The following is a 17,241-nucleotide window of genomic DNA, read 5'->3' as shown; positions in this document are numbered from 1 at the left end:
AGAAATTCTAGCTAATGCAATAAACCATGAAAAGGAACTAAAGGTATACATATTAAATATAAATATTGTATATATTAAATAATATATATTAAAAAGGAAAACAAAAACAAAAGCTACTGTGTTTATATTTCAGATAACATGACAATCTATGTAGAAAATCCCAAGAAGTCTGTTAAGAATTTCCTAAAACTACTGAGGTCTAAGTCAAGGACACAAAATAAACAACAAAAAAACAATTATATTTTTATATGATATTAACAAACATATGGACATCAAAATGTAAAAGAATGCTAATTAAAATCACATAAAATTAAATATTCAGCTGAAAACTCATAAAGAGGAATTCTATGCAGAGCACTACAGCACCAATGAAAGAAATCAAAGTTCTAAATAAGTGAAGAGATGCTCTGTGTTTATAAGTTGGAAGATGCAACACAATAAAAGTCAATTCTCAATTTGATATACAAGTTTAATGCTATTCTTATCAAAATCTCTGTAAGACATTTTATTAATACAGAAGATATATATATGTAAACATATATATATACATATATATATATATATATAAACAAAATCAAGGGAACTAAAACTAACTGATGTATTACCTGAAAATAAGTTCCTATAGTCATTTACCTGTGTTCCACCATCTAGATGTCATAGAGACCAATATATAAATTTTACAAAAGGCTCATGAAGTTTGGCATTCACAAATAGCATCCACTGTAGCTGCTCTGTAATCATAGACAAAAGCTAAACATAAAATGATAAAAAATAGAAAGACACAGTAGTTTTAGATGTCTAGAATTAACTACAAAAATTTTCCAAATATTAACTAAAGAAAAAATAATTTTTAATAAAAATCTCACAAAATCCCAGTATGCTACAGAATTTGGCAATGTGAACTTAAAATTTTAAGTATGTACTGGGTACAATGGCAAGTGCCTGAATCCCAGTGATCTGGGAGGCTGAGGCAAGAGGATTACAAATTCAGGGCAGCCTCAGCAATTTAGTGGGGCTATAAGCAACACAGTGAGAGCCTGTTGAGAGAATAAAAAACAGAAATCAGTGTCTAAAATTTAATTATTTCATCTTATCAGGATTTCTTCTTTCACTTGTGTTTAATGTAGTAATGTAATAATAACTACAAAAAATTTTAAACCTTAAGAAAAGTTCAGAGTTGGGCACAATGGTAGTCCCAGGTTACTCAGAAGGCTAACAAGCAGATCATGAATTTCAGGCTAGTCTGGGAAAGAGGAAGACTCTGTCTCAAATAATAAAGAAAAAAATTTCAAATTGTCAAACATATAACTTTCTTTCCCATATAGAAGATACAAAAGCAGTTTAAGAATATTTTATTTATATTTGTAAGTATTTCAAAACAAAATTAACATAAATCCAATCAAAATTTTCTCTAGCCAAAATGTTCTAATATTGAATTATTTGTTAAATAAAAAATATAATTTTTAGAAGGTCTCATTACCTAAAATATATTAAAATAGGTCTTACCTTTTTTTTTTAAGTTATCATTCAATTCTTTCAATGTATCAAAAGGATCTCAGTCTCTTACTTTCATTATTCCTTTTCTTAAGAATTTCAGTTAAGTGTTCAACTTCTGCATCATGTTGCTAGGAAGGAAAAAGTACAATCTAATAATCAGATAAGGAGCCCACATCACTAATGCTACTGAACATAAATCAACTAAAAGTAGAATACATTCAGTCACAAAAATGTTAAACAGTGGATTTAAGCATAGATGACTATTGGGGCAAATAATTTATAAAAATTGTGAAATAAACCAAAGTAACAGAAAAACATCAAAAACATTTGTGAAAGACCCAAGCATATTATCATATAAATTAAGTAGCAATAAGTCTATTTTTTGATTCTGCTAAGAGAAATCCACCCAAAGTCATCGATGTATTTTCTTTTTCATATCAAGGAATAATACAATAACAAAGGACTTATGATTTTTTTCAGGAGACTATCAGGCAATTCATAGCTTTAGAGATTAACATGTAAAGTTTAGCTAGTGTGTTACCATAAAGTAGATAAAATTTTTTGTCAGTTTTACATTTCAAACAATGTTAAATATATAATTTCTTTGAGCCCTAACTATTTCTCTCCTGAATCAGTTTCAGAAATGATAAAAATCAGCTTTCCTCTAATTACATTTAAATAGGACAAAATGTTTTAGATTTAAGATATAAAATACATTCATTTATTCATAAAATATCAAAACAAGTAAGTATCTACAGAAAATCAAGAAACTACGTTTCCTTCTTAATAATTATGTAAAAATGATTAAAATAAAGCAGTTATCTTTATAATTAATAAGAACAGTAGACAAATAAAAAGAGAGAAATAAGAATAAAATTAGCGTGGAGACGTCTGAGAATTTAAGCATTTTTTTCCTTAGCCCTATGAAAAAAATCCAATGTGAGAAAATTACTTTTATGTAATTTTATTACTATATTAAGTGATACCTTAAATAACTGAGGATACAGTCATATGTAGTTATTTTAAAACTTGTTTAATATTTCTATTATTTATTTTTCCACATCTAAAGGGTATTAAAGATATATGATATGATATGGCAGGAAAAACCCACTACACTCTGCTTTTCCTACTGATGTCCACTAAAAACCCTAGACAAAACACAGAAAGCAGCTACCTGATGACTGAAAAGTAAACAAGAGTCAGGAATTAGAGAAGGGTGTAAAAAATCAAGGTCAGAGGAGTGAAGTTTCCTGTTTTGTTGGTTTGTTGTTCTTTTCCTCTCGAACTTCTGCCCCAGGGTGGAGCCCTGGATGGAAAGTGGAGCTTCCTGCTTCCCTAAGAGCTCTGAGATAAAGGCAGTCAAAGAAACCAGGGAGAGGGCACCTTGTGATCTGGACTGTGGGGAGAATGTCGGAGAAGGACTATGGAAGCACCCTCTCACTTTGGTGCACATGAAGATGTACAAATTGGGCTCATCTCTGAGTTATCCTCAAACAGGACAAACCAAGCACAGCAGGGCAAAGGCTTGTAGAGCTGAAGTAAGATTTTAAACTGTTGCCGAGTCTCAAACTACCCTCTAAGTGGCATATGCACAAGACAGTTACCAAGCAAGGCTACAAAGGCTCTGAAAAGCAAACTGAAATGAGAACCGCAGCCTACAGAAGGTCAGAAAGAGCTGAGGCCTTAATGTCACTGGGCTGAATAAATGCTTTAAAAAACCAATATTCTCCGGAGGATTACAAAAGGCACAGAATCTATACAATATGTTTCAAGTACAATCCAAAAGTCACTGGACCTGCAAAGACCCTAGAAATGTGATGAAGTTTCAAGAAATAATATGACAAATGTAAGGAATCCCATGGAACGACGCCGGACATGGGAAATCACAGAAGAGGGTTTATTAAGCAAACAGAGTGTCTCCCTGCGGGGTAAGAGAGAAGATGAGAGGAAAAGAAAGGGAAAGAGAAAGGGCATTCACTAGAGAGTGGAAAGCGAGGGGGAGAAAGAAGTGAGTCGGCGAGAGGTAAGCAAGAGAGAAGATGGTGGGTAGCCCCCCTTAAGCAGTTGAATCCCGCAGGGCTAACGGGACCAATATCGGAGAAGGACACTTGCAAGCTGACTGGTGAGCCAGCAGCTAGCTGGGCTGTTCACAGACTGACAGTCGTTGGGAGGCGGGGAAATGGCTGCAACGCAAAGGCGGGGGCGCAGCTTTGTACATCACAACCAACAGATGCCAATCCTAAGATGACCCAGATGCTGGATTTTTAAGTATGTTCTATGGGGTAAATGTATTTGTGAAGGTAAATGTAAATAAAGAAATTGTCATAAAAAAATTAAAGAAAATAATTGGCAGTTTTAGGACTTCAAACTGTCAGAAATAAAAAATTCACTAAATGGGCTTGATTAGATGAAGTATTTCAGTGCTGTGACAAAAGATCTGACGAGAACCATTTCAGAGCCAAAATGTCTTTGGGGCTCATGGGTTGCAGAGGTCTCAGTCCTTTTCTCTGGGCTTGAGGTGAGGCAGAACGTCATGGTGGAAAGGAGTGGCAGAGGAAAGCATCTCAGTACATGGTACCAGGAAGCAAAGAAAGAACAAGCCCAACTACCTACCTTCTCCAGCCACACCCCACTGTCCACAGGTACCGCCCAGTTAGAAACTATCAGTGGACTAATGTTCTGATTAAGTTAATGCTTTTGTCACTCAATGATTTCACACTTCTCACACTGTCTCAGACATGAACTTTTAGGAGACACGTCATATTTAAAAAATAACAGGGTTCAATAGCAACATGGAGATGAAAAAAACACAGTGAACTAAAAGACATATTAATAGAAATTATCTAGCCCAAAGAACACAAAAGGAAAAAAAATGAGGAAAAGGGAACATAGCCTCAGAAATCTTGTGGCTAACAGTAAAGGACTAACATATGAGTCTGGAGACACAGAGAAGAGAAGGAGGCAATTGAAGCATAAAAAGTATTTGAAGAAACAGTTGCTGCAAATTTCCCAAAAGTGGCAAAAGACATAAATTTAAAAATTCAAGAAGCATAATATACCACAAATTAGATAAAGTCAAAGAAAAGTATTCCAAGTTGACATCATAAATGAGCTGCTGCTAAAAATCACAAGTTAAAGAAAAAGCATGAAATGAACATAACATATTTATATAGTATCCTGGAAAAGGCAGAACTAGGAACAGTAAATAGACTTGTGGTCAAAGGCTAAGGATGGAAAAAGGAATATTTATAAAAAAATATAATAAAACTGTCTGAATGCTGGAGCTACATTTTATCTTGAGGGTGGTGGCAATTACAAAATTAAAAGCATTTTTCGAGACTAATAGAAATATGCAACAATGAAATTTACTCTGTGTAAATTACATGTATAAGAGATAAGCTATATGACACAAAGACACATTATTGTACATATTAGTAATATCAAGCAAAGATAAATTATACTAACTATATAAAATTCTTGCCAAAAGTATTCGATCCAAATATCACTGTTTGGAAACCATCAGGCAAATCTAGGACACAATATATTCCTCAAGACTGCTGACCTAGACTCCAAAGTCCCATGAGCAATAAAAATGGTAATGGTTAACTACTCTAGATTCAAAGAAGTCTAAGATAATGCATAGAGTTTGTGTAGGTCCTTGATTAGAAAACAACAAAACAAAACAAAAAAAACTAATAAAAGATATTTTTAGAGACCAAATGGGAAATGAACGTGGACTATATATTAAATTTTATTTTTCAATTAGCATTAATTTTCTAATATATAATGATATACAGAATGTACTTATTCTTAAGAGACACATGCTTAAATATTTAGCGGTACTATATATTGATTTTTGCAAGCTAGTTTCAAATAGTTCAGAAAATAAGGTGTGTGTGGATCTCTGTGGGTGTTTATAAAGGGGAGTGGGTGTGTGAGAAAAGAGGGAGAAGGTTAAATGAGCAAATGTGACAAAATGTTAATTATTACATAATCAAAGAAAAAAATAAATTATATTACTCTAAAAATTAAGACTTTATAAGTACCTCCTTTAGAATTTGAAATCTTAGAAGAACCTCTTCTTCAACACATTTAATTTTACTCAAGGCATTTTCATGTCTGAAAAGCAGTGGTTCTTTTTCAACTAAAAAAATGTTCTCACTTTTGAAGTTCTTCAGCAAAATTCTGTTGTGCTGCAGTTTCACACTGTATCAAAATACCAGACATGAATGACTTTAAAAAAAATTTCACAAAATCTGCATTGCTTCAACCAAGTGGTTTTTGAAAATGCATTGGCACATAAAATAGGGATTATAGTAGTTGCTAGACATGGTCCATTATTTTACCTATATCCTCCACTCCCTTACTTTGGGCCGAATACTCCAGGCCTGGGCTGACACACTTACCAACTTCCCTGTCCTGAGGATAACACAGATTAAAAACCATCAGAGAAAAATCACACACCGTGTAAAGTGCTATTTTTTGAGTTCATGGTCTCAATCCTCCATTAAGTTATCAGTGCTGTTCAGAAAACTTGCTACGTTTTCATGGTCGTCTCTTTATTCTGTTCTCCACAGTGCCTGTTTCAAACCTTTTTACTCTTCCCTAATTTTAACACAACACCTGAGAACACTGTCTGTGAACGGCCTGGTAGACTCATAGGGAGGAGCACAGAGGGAACATGAGTTTCACGCCCTTCTCTTCTGTGCGCAGGCAGGTTCAGGATCTCATTGCCTCAGGCCCCTTTGTGAAGACTGCTCTGACACCTCTAAATATTTTCAATCTCTCTTGTCACATCCGAAATAAATTCTTTTGCTCCTTCCCATATTCCCTCCCCAACCAAACCTCCTAAAACATTGTCTACATTTGCTGAACCTTCTTTACCTCCAAGTCATTCCTCAATTCATTTTTAATCTGGCTTCAGCCCACACTGCCCTACTAAAATGACTTACCTGTTATAAAATTTAAAGATAACTTCTCAGTTCTTATTTTACTGAATCTCTCAGCAGCATGTTATATGACTATCTCTTTCCTTCAACTTAAAATACTTCAATGTCTTGCATGATATCTGGTTCTCCTGGTTTTCTGCCACCTTCTCTGGTCACGGCTTCTCAGTCTCCTTTGCAGGCTCCATGTCTCCACCTATCCCGTAACTACTATGGTTGCTTAGGATTTGGGTGTAAGTTATTTTTCTTCTCATTCTTCACACTCTTTTTTCTTGATTATATCCATTCAATAGCTAAAATTACCATATGTTCCCAACCTGCAACTATTCAGTTGATTGTCTCAAGTGCCAAACTCAAGTCTCAACAGCCTATTTAATATCTCTACCTATATTCTTTCAGATAGCACAAAATAAGCATGTCCAAAACTGAACTCAGATAGACAACACAGAAACATATAAAGCAAAACCACAATAAGACCCAGAAAAATAAAGGATGTTTTTCTAAAAAACAGAAAAATAACATAAGTGATGAATCTTCAGAAAGAGAAGTTAGGAAAACTACCCCATTCACAATAGCATTGAAAAAAATAAAATACTTGGGAATCAATCTCACAAAAGAGGTCAAGACCTCTACAATGAGAACTACAGAACACTAAAGAAAGAAATTAAAGAAAATATTAGAAGATGGAAAGATCTCCCATGTTCTTGGATAGGCAGAATTAATATGGTCAAAATGGCCATTCTACCAAAAGTGCTATACAGACTCAATGCAATTCCATTAAAATCCCAATGACGTACTTTACAGAACTAGAGCAAGCAATCATGAAATTCATCTGGAAGAATAAGAGACCCAGAATAGCTAAAGCAATCCTCAGTAGAAAGAGTGAAGCAGGGTGTATTGCAATACCAGATCTTCAGCTCTACTACAAAGCAATAGTAACAAAAACAGCATGATATTGGTATCAAAATAGACAGGTAGATCAATGGTACAGAATTGAGGACACGGACACAAACCCAAATAAATACAATTTTCTCATACTAGACAAAGGTGCCAAAAATATGCAATGGAGAAAAGATAGCCTGTTCAACAAATGGTGCTGGGAAAACTGGAAAACCATATGCAACAGAATGAAATTAAACCCCTATCTCTCACCCTGCACAAAACTCAACTCAAAATGGATCAAGGACCTCGCAATCAGACCAGAGACCCTGCATCTTATAAAAGAAAAAGTAGGTCCAAATCTTCACCTTGTTGGCTTAGGATCAGACTTCCTTAACAGGACTCCCATAGCACAAGAAATAAAAACAAGAATCAACAACTGGGATAGATTCAAACTAAAAAGCTTTCTCTCAGCAAAGGAAACTATCAGTAATGTGAAGAGAGAGCCTACAGAGCAGGAGAATATCTTTGCCACTCATACTTCAGATAGAGCACTAATATCCCGAATCTATAAAGAACTCAAAAAACTCTACACCAAGAATACAAATAATCCAATCAACAAATGGGCTAAGGAAATGAACAGACACTTCACAGAAGATGTTCAAGCAATCAACAGATATATGAAAAAATGTTCACCATCTTTAGTAATAAGAGAAATGCAAATCAAAACTACCCTAAGATTCCATCTCACCCCAATTAGAATGGTGATTATCAAGAACACAAGCAACAATAGGTGTTGGGGAGGATGTGGGGAAAAAGGTACACTCATACATTGCTGGTGGGGTTGAAAATTAGTGCAGCCACTCTGGAAAGCAGTGTGGAGATTCCTCAGAAAGCTTGGAATGGAACCACCATTTGATCCAGCTTTCCCACTCCTTGGCCTATACCCAAAGGACTTAAAATCAGCATACTACAGAGATACAGCCACATCAATGTTCATTGCTGCTCAATTCACCATAGCCAGATTGTGGAACCAACCTACATGTCCTTCAGTTGATGAGTGGATAAAGAAACTGTGGCATATATATACAATGGAATATTACTCAGCCATAAAAATGATAAAATTATGGCATTTGCAGGCAAATGGATGAAATTGGAGAATATCATGCTAAGTGAGATAAGCCAATCTCAAAAAACTAAAGGACGAATGATCGCGCTGATAAGCGGATGATGACATATAATGGGGGGAGGGAGGGGTTAGTGTTAGGGTTAGGGTTAGGTTTAGGGATGGGGTTAAGGAGGGTGGTAAGAATGGAAGAAGGAAGGACCGTATAGAGGGAAAAGAGGGGTGGGAGGGGTGGGGGGGAAGAAAAAAAATAACATAATGAATCAAACAACATTACCCTATGTAAATTTATGATTACACAGATGGTATGCCTTGACTCCATGTACAAATAGAGAAACAACATGTATCCCATTTGTTTACAATAAAAAAAGCGGTTAAGAAGTTAAACACAGTTTTCCTATGACTCAGCCATTCCTCTGTAGGTATACGTCCAAAAGAAATGGAGTACATGTCCAAACAAAATTTAAATACAAACATTCATAGCCACATTACTCATGAGCCAAATGGTGGAAAAAACCTGAATATCCAGAAATTAATGAATGAAATAAGAAACGTGATAAATCTATATAATGGAATGTTACTTAGCAATGTTACTTAGCCAGGCACCAGGGAGCATACATGTAATTATAGCTACTCAGGAAGCTGAGGCAGGAGGATTGTAAATTTAAAGTCAACCTCGCAACTTTGTAATACCTTGCCTTGAAATAAAAATAAACAAGTTGGGAATGTAGCTTAGTGATGTAACTCTCCTGGGTTCAATCTCCCAGTACTAAAAGGAAAAGAATAAAAAGCATGGGTTGATACATGATATAACATGATTGAACCTTAAAATTACCATGCTAAGTAGTCAGTTATTTATAAAAGATCATATATTATGTGCTTCCAGTAATATGAAAAGTTCAGAATAGACAACGTACAGAAACAGAAAGTAGATTAGTGGTTGCCTGGGGATGAAGGAATTTTGGAGGACATGAGGAATGATCTCTAATAAGTTGGGGTTTCTTTTTGGGATAATAAAATATTCTAAAATTGGTTACAGTGATAACAGTACAACTCTGTTAATATAATAAAAAATAATTTAACTATATACTAAAGAGTTAATTTTTAAGTTATGCATTAAAAAGGCAAAAACTAATCTCTTCTTCCTCCAGTTTTCTATATAAGCAAAAAGGAGCATGATTTATCCGACTGTCTAAAAACTAAACTTGCATTTTGCCCTTGATAAAACTTCTAGCATATCCCCTACATCCAAACATCTCTAAGTCCCATTTAACCCACCTTTTAAATATCTCCAGAATCCAACCACGTCTCTGTATCCCTGAGGTCCCCAGCCTGAGACTGTTAACATTACTTCACGCCAACTTCTCTCACCTCTCATACTGGTGACAACGTTGAACACTAACACATTTGGATGCTGACGGTCCCCCAAAGACCCATGTATTAAGGGCATGGTCCACAGAATGACACTAAGTGGGAGGTTGTGGAATCTTTATAAGCTGGGTCCTAAAGAAAGATCTTTAGGTCACTGGGTATGTGCCACTGAAGGGGACAGTGGGACCCTGACACCTCTGTCCTTTGATCCCTGGCCATGAGGTGAGCAGTTTTTTTTTGCCCCGTGTTCCTGCCATATGTACCACCTTGCCACCTACCCAAAGCAATGGAGCCAATCAATCATGAACCGAAATCTCTAAAACTATGAGCCAAAATAAACTTTTTCACATTATAAGTTGATTATCTCTGGTATTTTGGAACAGTGATAGAACACTAACACATAGATGATTCCCAAATTAGATAATCGCCCACTATCTACTTTCTAATAGCCAGGCTAATGTATTTTACTACCAGACCTGACTCATTTCAAACAGAAATATTGCTCTTCTCCCTGAAATCCATTCTTTCTCCACACCACACAAACCAGAAATGTGAGAACCAACTTACTTTAGTCTTCCTATACTTCATTGAATTCATCATGCCAAGTCCAGAATATTTCACGTCTACAATAACCTTTATTCTATTCCTTTGCTACCATCCTTATTTCTCACCTGGGATCCTGCAGTAGAATGCTCTCTGGTATCTCAAATTATACCCCGTCCCTCTCTAAGACATTTATGTAAATCCACATTAGATTTTGCAACTTTCCCGCTTTAAATGTCTTCAGAGCTATCTACTACATTTTCTTTGAATAAATATGTTAACTTATCATGCCTCAGGAACTTCTCATGCCTCACTGGAATGTCTCAGTGGAGAATCTACGTCTTTCACTGGGCTAACCTCTACTGAATTTTTCAGGATTTATCTTAAATGTTAATTTCTCAGAAAACCTTACCTCAATCTCTTCCAATCTCAATCACAATCTCCCCCATCAGGTACTTACGGTATACATCTATTATTCCTTCATTTAAGTTTATAAAATTATAATTATATGGGTACTTATGACTGCTTCTAATAAGCTACATGTAGCAAGAGGTATATATATTTTACTCAGCACTAATGCATATTAATAGGTACTCAAATATTTATTAAATAAATTAAATCAATAGTGTAACAAAAATGTGTATGCTTGGAGGCCACCAATTCCACTTCTCTGAGTCTGTTGAATAGACAACAAGCTGAAAAAAATTTATAGCCAAGAAATTATCACTGAAATTAAATAGTGACAGACATGATCAAGAACTATTGCAGGGATATGGCCCCTAAACATTGGGATGAATGTGGGGAGATGATGACTAGTGGGCAACAGAAAAAGACTGGAAAGGTCAAAACATGGGGAAAAATACTGTCAAGTGGGAAACCTTGAATGAGTATGAATAATGACTGTTCAGAGAAACCCAGGTACCCTGTCTAAAGGTGCCTGTTTGGTGCCTATTCTATTATGGCATAAAAAATTGGATCATGTTCATATTCCTATTAAACTTTTGTCAAAAAACCCCTCTTTAATAGTAAAAGTAAAAAAAAAGTACATGCTTAACAACTCTTAACACTACAAAGTAAATTTTAAAGTCAGTCTAAAGATTAAAGACATCAGATTAATACCTTGTACTTTACTTTTTATAAAATATTTTTCTTCATCGTTTACTATAGATGATAGATCTATCCCCGAAACCTTGCTTCTTTTTTATTCCTATAGATTATTATCAAAAGTGTTTCTACTGTCACTTATTTGACTAAAAAATCCTATAAAACAGCTAGCCTCAGGATTCACTGTTTTGTTTCCCAGACAGGCAGCTAAATTCACAATACGACCATCACTCCTTTGCAAACAACTCTCATCTCTTAATTCCTTGTACCTGGATTGACCTTTCCATTGTTCTCCTCTCTAAATTCTACCTCTGGGTCAAGGGCCAGATTTTGTCTTTCTCTAATTTTTTTCCTAGTGATTCAGGCTAAGAAAAACTTTTTTTCTGAAATGGTACAATATTACAACATGAATTAACTTAACAAAATGAACTACTGGTTTTTAAAATGTTTTGGAAACTTCAATTGTATATAATGTTTCCAATGAAAAGAACAGCAAACAGAAACTCTATTACAAGTGTTTCTTTCTGTACTCCTAGTGGAAATGTGATAAATACATAAATTGCACCCTTAAGGAAACAAACACCAAAGAAAAACTGCAAGAAGTTTCAAAATACATTTTAGTTAGAGTTAGCAAGGAAACTTCTTACTACATAATATTTAAAACAATGAATCTCGAACACCTAATTCAAAAAGCACACTTTACCAGCAGATTTATTTCTGAAGAATGGGAGGGATGAATATAAACGTAAAACATAGGATAATCTGAAGCCTAAGACACATGCCTACAGATAAAATCACTACTACCAATATTTTTCTTTCAGTCTCTATATTTTCTCCCTCAACGGTTCCTACAAATTAAGTTTGTTCCCTTCTGACCTTGCCTTAACCCACTTATCTATACTAATTAAAATTGTATTCAAATTTTGCAAATACTTGGTGCCTAGAATATAAATATTTCTGAATTCTCAAATCAGTATTTAGATCTTACCTGCAGTTTCAGATGTATTTGAAATAACTCATCATATACCTGATTTATCTGATGTGGAAGTAATGTCTGCTTGTTTGACACTTTGGATTTTGGACAGCTGGCACTTTTCAAAGAAGAGTCACTGACATCACAACATTCAGTCGAGGTCTTGACTATCTGTTGGCAGGTCAACCGCAAAGTAAATAAAATTTTAATTATAAACTTATTATAGTTCCAAATAGTCTCAGAGTAACCTTCAAGAAAAATTATTTTAAGTATCAATTTACAGTATAATGAAAAATTTCAAGAAAGGAAGAATGATATAACAAATACAGTAAAATGTTAACATTTAGACAATTTGGGTTAAAAGTATACAGGAATCCTTCATGAAACTTTTCTCTAAGTATGAAATTATTTCAGAAGCTTACCACATTCCCTCCTCTGTAACCACACTAACAACAAATACAATGTTAATTATTGCCTTATTTTTCTTTTTAATTTTTTCACTTATATCTATAAAGGCCTTGTTTAGGAGGCAAAAAAAAAAAAAAACACTCTACAGTAATAATTATAAAATGCTTAAGAAACTGAAGACTCTAGAAGATAAAGATGAAAATATATCCCATGTTCATATACTAGGAGAATTAACACTGTTATAATGGCCAAACTATCAAAAGACAATCTACAAATTCAATTCATTTCCCCTCAAAATACCAATGAGATTCTTCACAGAACTAGGAAAAAGAATCCTAAAATTCAGATGAAAGCACAAAAGACCCAAAGTTGCCAAAGCAAGCCTGAGAAAAAAATAAAGAGCAAGGCATCATGATTCCTGATTTCAAATATGCTAGAATGTATTTCAATGGTAACAAAAATATCACGGTATTGACATAAAAAAGAAATACAAAAACCAATGGAATTAGAGGACTCAAATAAACTCACGCCTCTATAGCTATCTGATTCTCCACAAAGTAGCCAAAAACACTTTGGAAAGAAGATAGCCTCTTCAACAAATGGTACTGGAAAAATTGGATATTCAAATGCACACAGTTCAAACTAGACTCCTACGTCTCACCCTGTACATACATCAACTCCAAATAGACCCTAATAGTTCAGGAAAGGGTAGTAAGAATTGACACATGGGATTACATCAATTTTAAACCTTCTACTACAGCAAAAGAAAGAAGAGAGTTAAGAGAGATCCTACAGAATGGCAGAAAGTGTTTGCCAACTCTTCATCTGACAGATGATTACCATCCAGAATTAAATACTCAAAAAAGTTACCAACAAAAGAGCAAGTAATCCAATCAATAAATGTGCAAATAGCCTGCACAGACACTTCTCAAAAGCAAGTACAAATGGCCAATAAATATGTAAAAAAGTGCTCAACATCTTTAGCCATTAGGAAATGCAAATCAAAACTACACTGAGATTCCACTCCACCTAGTCAAAATGGCTAGTCAAAAAACCAAAAAGTAACAATTGCTGACAAGGATGTGAAAAAGGAACACTTACACATTGTTGGTGTGAATGTAAATTAGCACAGCCCTTATGGAAAACAATATGCAGGTTCCTCAAAACATTAAAAACAGAATTACCATATGATGCAACTATATAGCATTCCTGGCTATATTTCTGGAGGAAATGAAGTCAGCATACAAAAAAGATATTTGCACACCTATTTTTATTGTGGCATTACTAACAATAACCAACCTAAGGAATCAGCCTAGGTGCTATCAATAGATGAATAAAGAAATTATGGAGAGGTTTTTCAAGATGGCGGCCTAGAGGGAGGCTGCATTTCATGTTGCTCCAGGACTCAGGATTCAAAAGAGGAGATATTGAGACACTTGGGACCAACTCAAAGCAGCCCGGTGACTCTCACCCATTGGGGAGGCGTCCCGGATGGGACGGTGGTCCCGGAACACAGGGAACTTGTGAAGTAGAGCTGCCGGCGAGACGCCCCTCCCCCCGCTGGAGCAGTGAACTCGGACAACTGGGAGCGCCGTAAAGGAGGCCACTCGGCACAGCGCTGGGACTCGGAGCAACCACTGGGGCTCCGGCGGCTGCCCAGGGGAGGAGTGGCGAGGAGACCTGTGTGGACTCAGGACACCGGGGCCTGCCCTGAGGAGGAGGAGGAGGAGCGTGGCCACTTGGATTCGGAGAGACTGCGCCAGAGCTACAGGCGGTTGCCAGAGGAGAAGCTGCGTGGCGAGCTGTTTGGACTCAGAACGACTGCTTCTGAACCCCGGGGCCTGCCCTGAGGACAAGGAGGAGGAAGAGGAGCGTGGCCACTTGGATTCGGGGTGACTACACCAGAGCTACAGGCGGTTGCCAGAGGAGGGGCTGCGTGGCGATCTGTTTGGACTCAGACCACTTCTGAACACCGGGGCCTGCCCGGAGGAGTAGGAGGAGGAGGAGGAGGAGCGCGGCGGGTCGTTTGGACTCGCAGTGACTGCATTAGCGCTCCAGGCGGCTGCTCAGAGGAGAAGGCGAGTGGCGAGTTGTTTGGACTTAAAGTGACAGTGCCTGAACACAGGGGGGCTGCCTGGAGGAGGAGCGTGGTGGGTCGCTTGGTCTTGAGTGGCCGCACCAGAGCTCCAGGCGGTTGCCCAGAGGACCCGTGCAGCGGGTCACGTGGATTCAGAGCCACTCAGAGCGACTGCTCCGGAACACCCGGGGCGTTATCTGGAGAAGGAGGAGGAACGGGGAGGGTCACTTCGACTCGGAGTGATTGATTGCCCAGGGCTACGGGTGGTTGGTGGGAGGAGGAGGCACGAAGTGAGTTTCTTGGACTCCTAGTGACCGCACCAGAATACTGGGCGGCTGTCTGGAGGAAGAGGCGTGTGGCAGGTCTCTAGGACTCAGAGCGATTGTTCGGGGCCCCAGGTGGCTGCTCAGAGGAGGGGCCACATAGCCAGGCGATTAGGTGCAGAGCAGGGTCCCAGGATCTAGGAGGCTTCTTGGTGGAAGAGCCGCACAGAGACAGGCTTAGGGCGGAGCGAAGGTTCCAGGCCTGCGGGCAGATTCTCTGAGGAGGGGCAGCTAAGGAGATTCATCTGTGAAGGGTGAGGCTCCCAGGCCCAGGAGGTAGGGCCGGGCCCCTGGAAACTTTGCAGAGGAAGGCAGCCCAGCCCAGGCGGTAGCTGTAAATTGAGGGGAACCTCTAGGAGGGAACTGACCAGCGAGACCTCCCCACCGGGTGAGTCTTCCCTGCTGGGTGAGGTTTCCCCACAAGGACGGTAAAACCAGAGACTCAGGCCCAAACAGGCCTTGCCTCAGCCTGCAGCCTAGGTCCCCTTTGGATGGCCATTGGTCAACAAGTGGAGGCACCTCTGCCCACTAGCAGGGAATATACCCCACCTGAAGGCCACCACTCCTAGAGAGGCAGCTTCCTTGTGGAGCACCGCATTATCAACCTCCTCCAAGACTTCAGCCTACTGAAGGCTAAGGGGGGATATATATAGAAATCTTCAGGGACATTGTAAGTCAATAGAGGAAATCTGCAATATCTCAGCGGTCAACTGATACCTGAACAATATGAGAAAACAAGGAAAGAAAATGCTGCAAACAAATCTAGATGTTACACCAATAAAACCCAATGACAGCATGGCAGAAGAAATGACAGAAAGGGAGTTCAGAATGTACATAATTAAAATGATCAGAGAAGCAAACGATGAGATGAAAGAGCAAATGCAAGCATTGAATGATCGCACCAATCGACAGTTAAAAGAGCAAATACAGGAAGCAAAAGATCATTTCAATAAAGAGTTAGAGATATTGAAAAAAAACCAAACAGAAATCCTTGACATGAAGGAAACAATAAACCAAATTAAGAACTCCATAGAAAGCATATCCAATAGGATAGAACACCTGGAAGACAGAACCTCAGACATTGAAGACAAAATATTTAACCTTGAAAACAAAGTTGAACAAACAGAGAAGATGGTAAGAAATCATGAACAGAATCTACAAGAACTATGGGATATCATGAAAAGGCCAAATTTAAGAATTATTGGGATTGAGGAAGGTCTAGAGAAACAAGCCAAAGGAATGAACAACCTATTCAATGAAATAATATCAGAAAATTTCCCAAATCTGAAGAATGAAATGGAAAATCAAGTTCAAGAGGCTTACAGGACTCCAAATACACAAAATTACAACAGACCCACACCAAGGCACATTATAATGAAAATACCTAACATACAAAATAAAGACAGAATTTTAAAGGCTGTGAGAGAAAAGAACCAAATTACATTCAGGGGGAAACCAATACGCATATCAGCAGATTTTTCAATCCAGACCCTAAAAGCTAGAAGGTCCTGGAACAACATTTTTCAAGCCCTGAAAGAAAATGGATGCCAACCAAGAATCTTATACCCAGCAAAACTTACCTTCAAATTTGACGATGAAATAAAATCCTTCCATGATAAACAAAAGCTAAAAGAATTTACAAAAAGAAAGCCAGCACTACAGAACATTCTCAGCAAAATATTCCATGAGGAAGAGATGAAAAACAAAGAAGCAAATCAGCAAAGGGAGGAATTATCCTAAAGGAATTGTCAAATAAAGGAGGAAACAAGTTGTGTCAAACAAATAAATAAACAAAATTTAAAAAATGAACCAAATGACCGGGAAACCAAATCATTTCTCTATAATAACCCTGAATGTTAATGGCCTGAATTCATCAATCAAAAGACATAGACTGGCAGATTGGATTAAAAAGAAAGATCCAACAATATGTTGCCTGCAAGAGACTCACCTCATAGAAAAAGATACCCATAGACTAGAGGTGAAAGGATGGGGAA

General features: G+C 37.3%; 1 long non-coding RNA gene across 1 annotated transcript; it reads right to left on the bottom strand.

Moving 5' to 3' along the window:
* Nucleotides 1–1,222: 1,222 nt before the first annotated feature.
* On the bottom strand, nucleotides 1,223–12,587 carry LOC306666098. Its single transcript, XR_013765188.1, has 3 exons — nucleotides 12,455–12,587; nucleotides 5,544–5,703; nucleotides 1,223–1,625 (listed from the first exon to the last, which is right to left on the bottom strand). It is a non-coding gene; the product is annotated as an uncharacterized lncRNA (long non-coding RNA).
* Nucleotides 12,588–17,241: the final 4,654 nt, after the last annotated feature.

This window comes from Sciurus vulgaris, assembly GCF_902686455.1.
Source record: "Sciurus vulgaris genome assembly, chromosome: 7".
Taxonomy (NCBI): Eukaryota; Metazoa; Chordata; class Mammalia; order Rodentia; family Sciuridae; genus Sciurus; species Sciurus vulgaris.
Note: the sequence above shows the minus strand (reverse complement) of the source record. Positions and strands in the feature narration are given on the sequence as shown.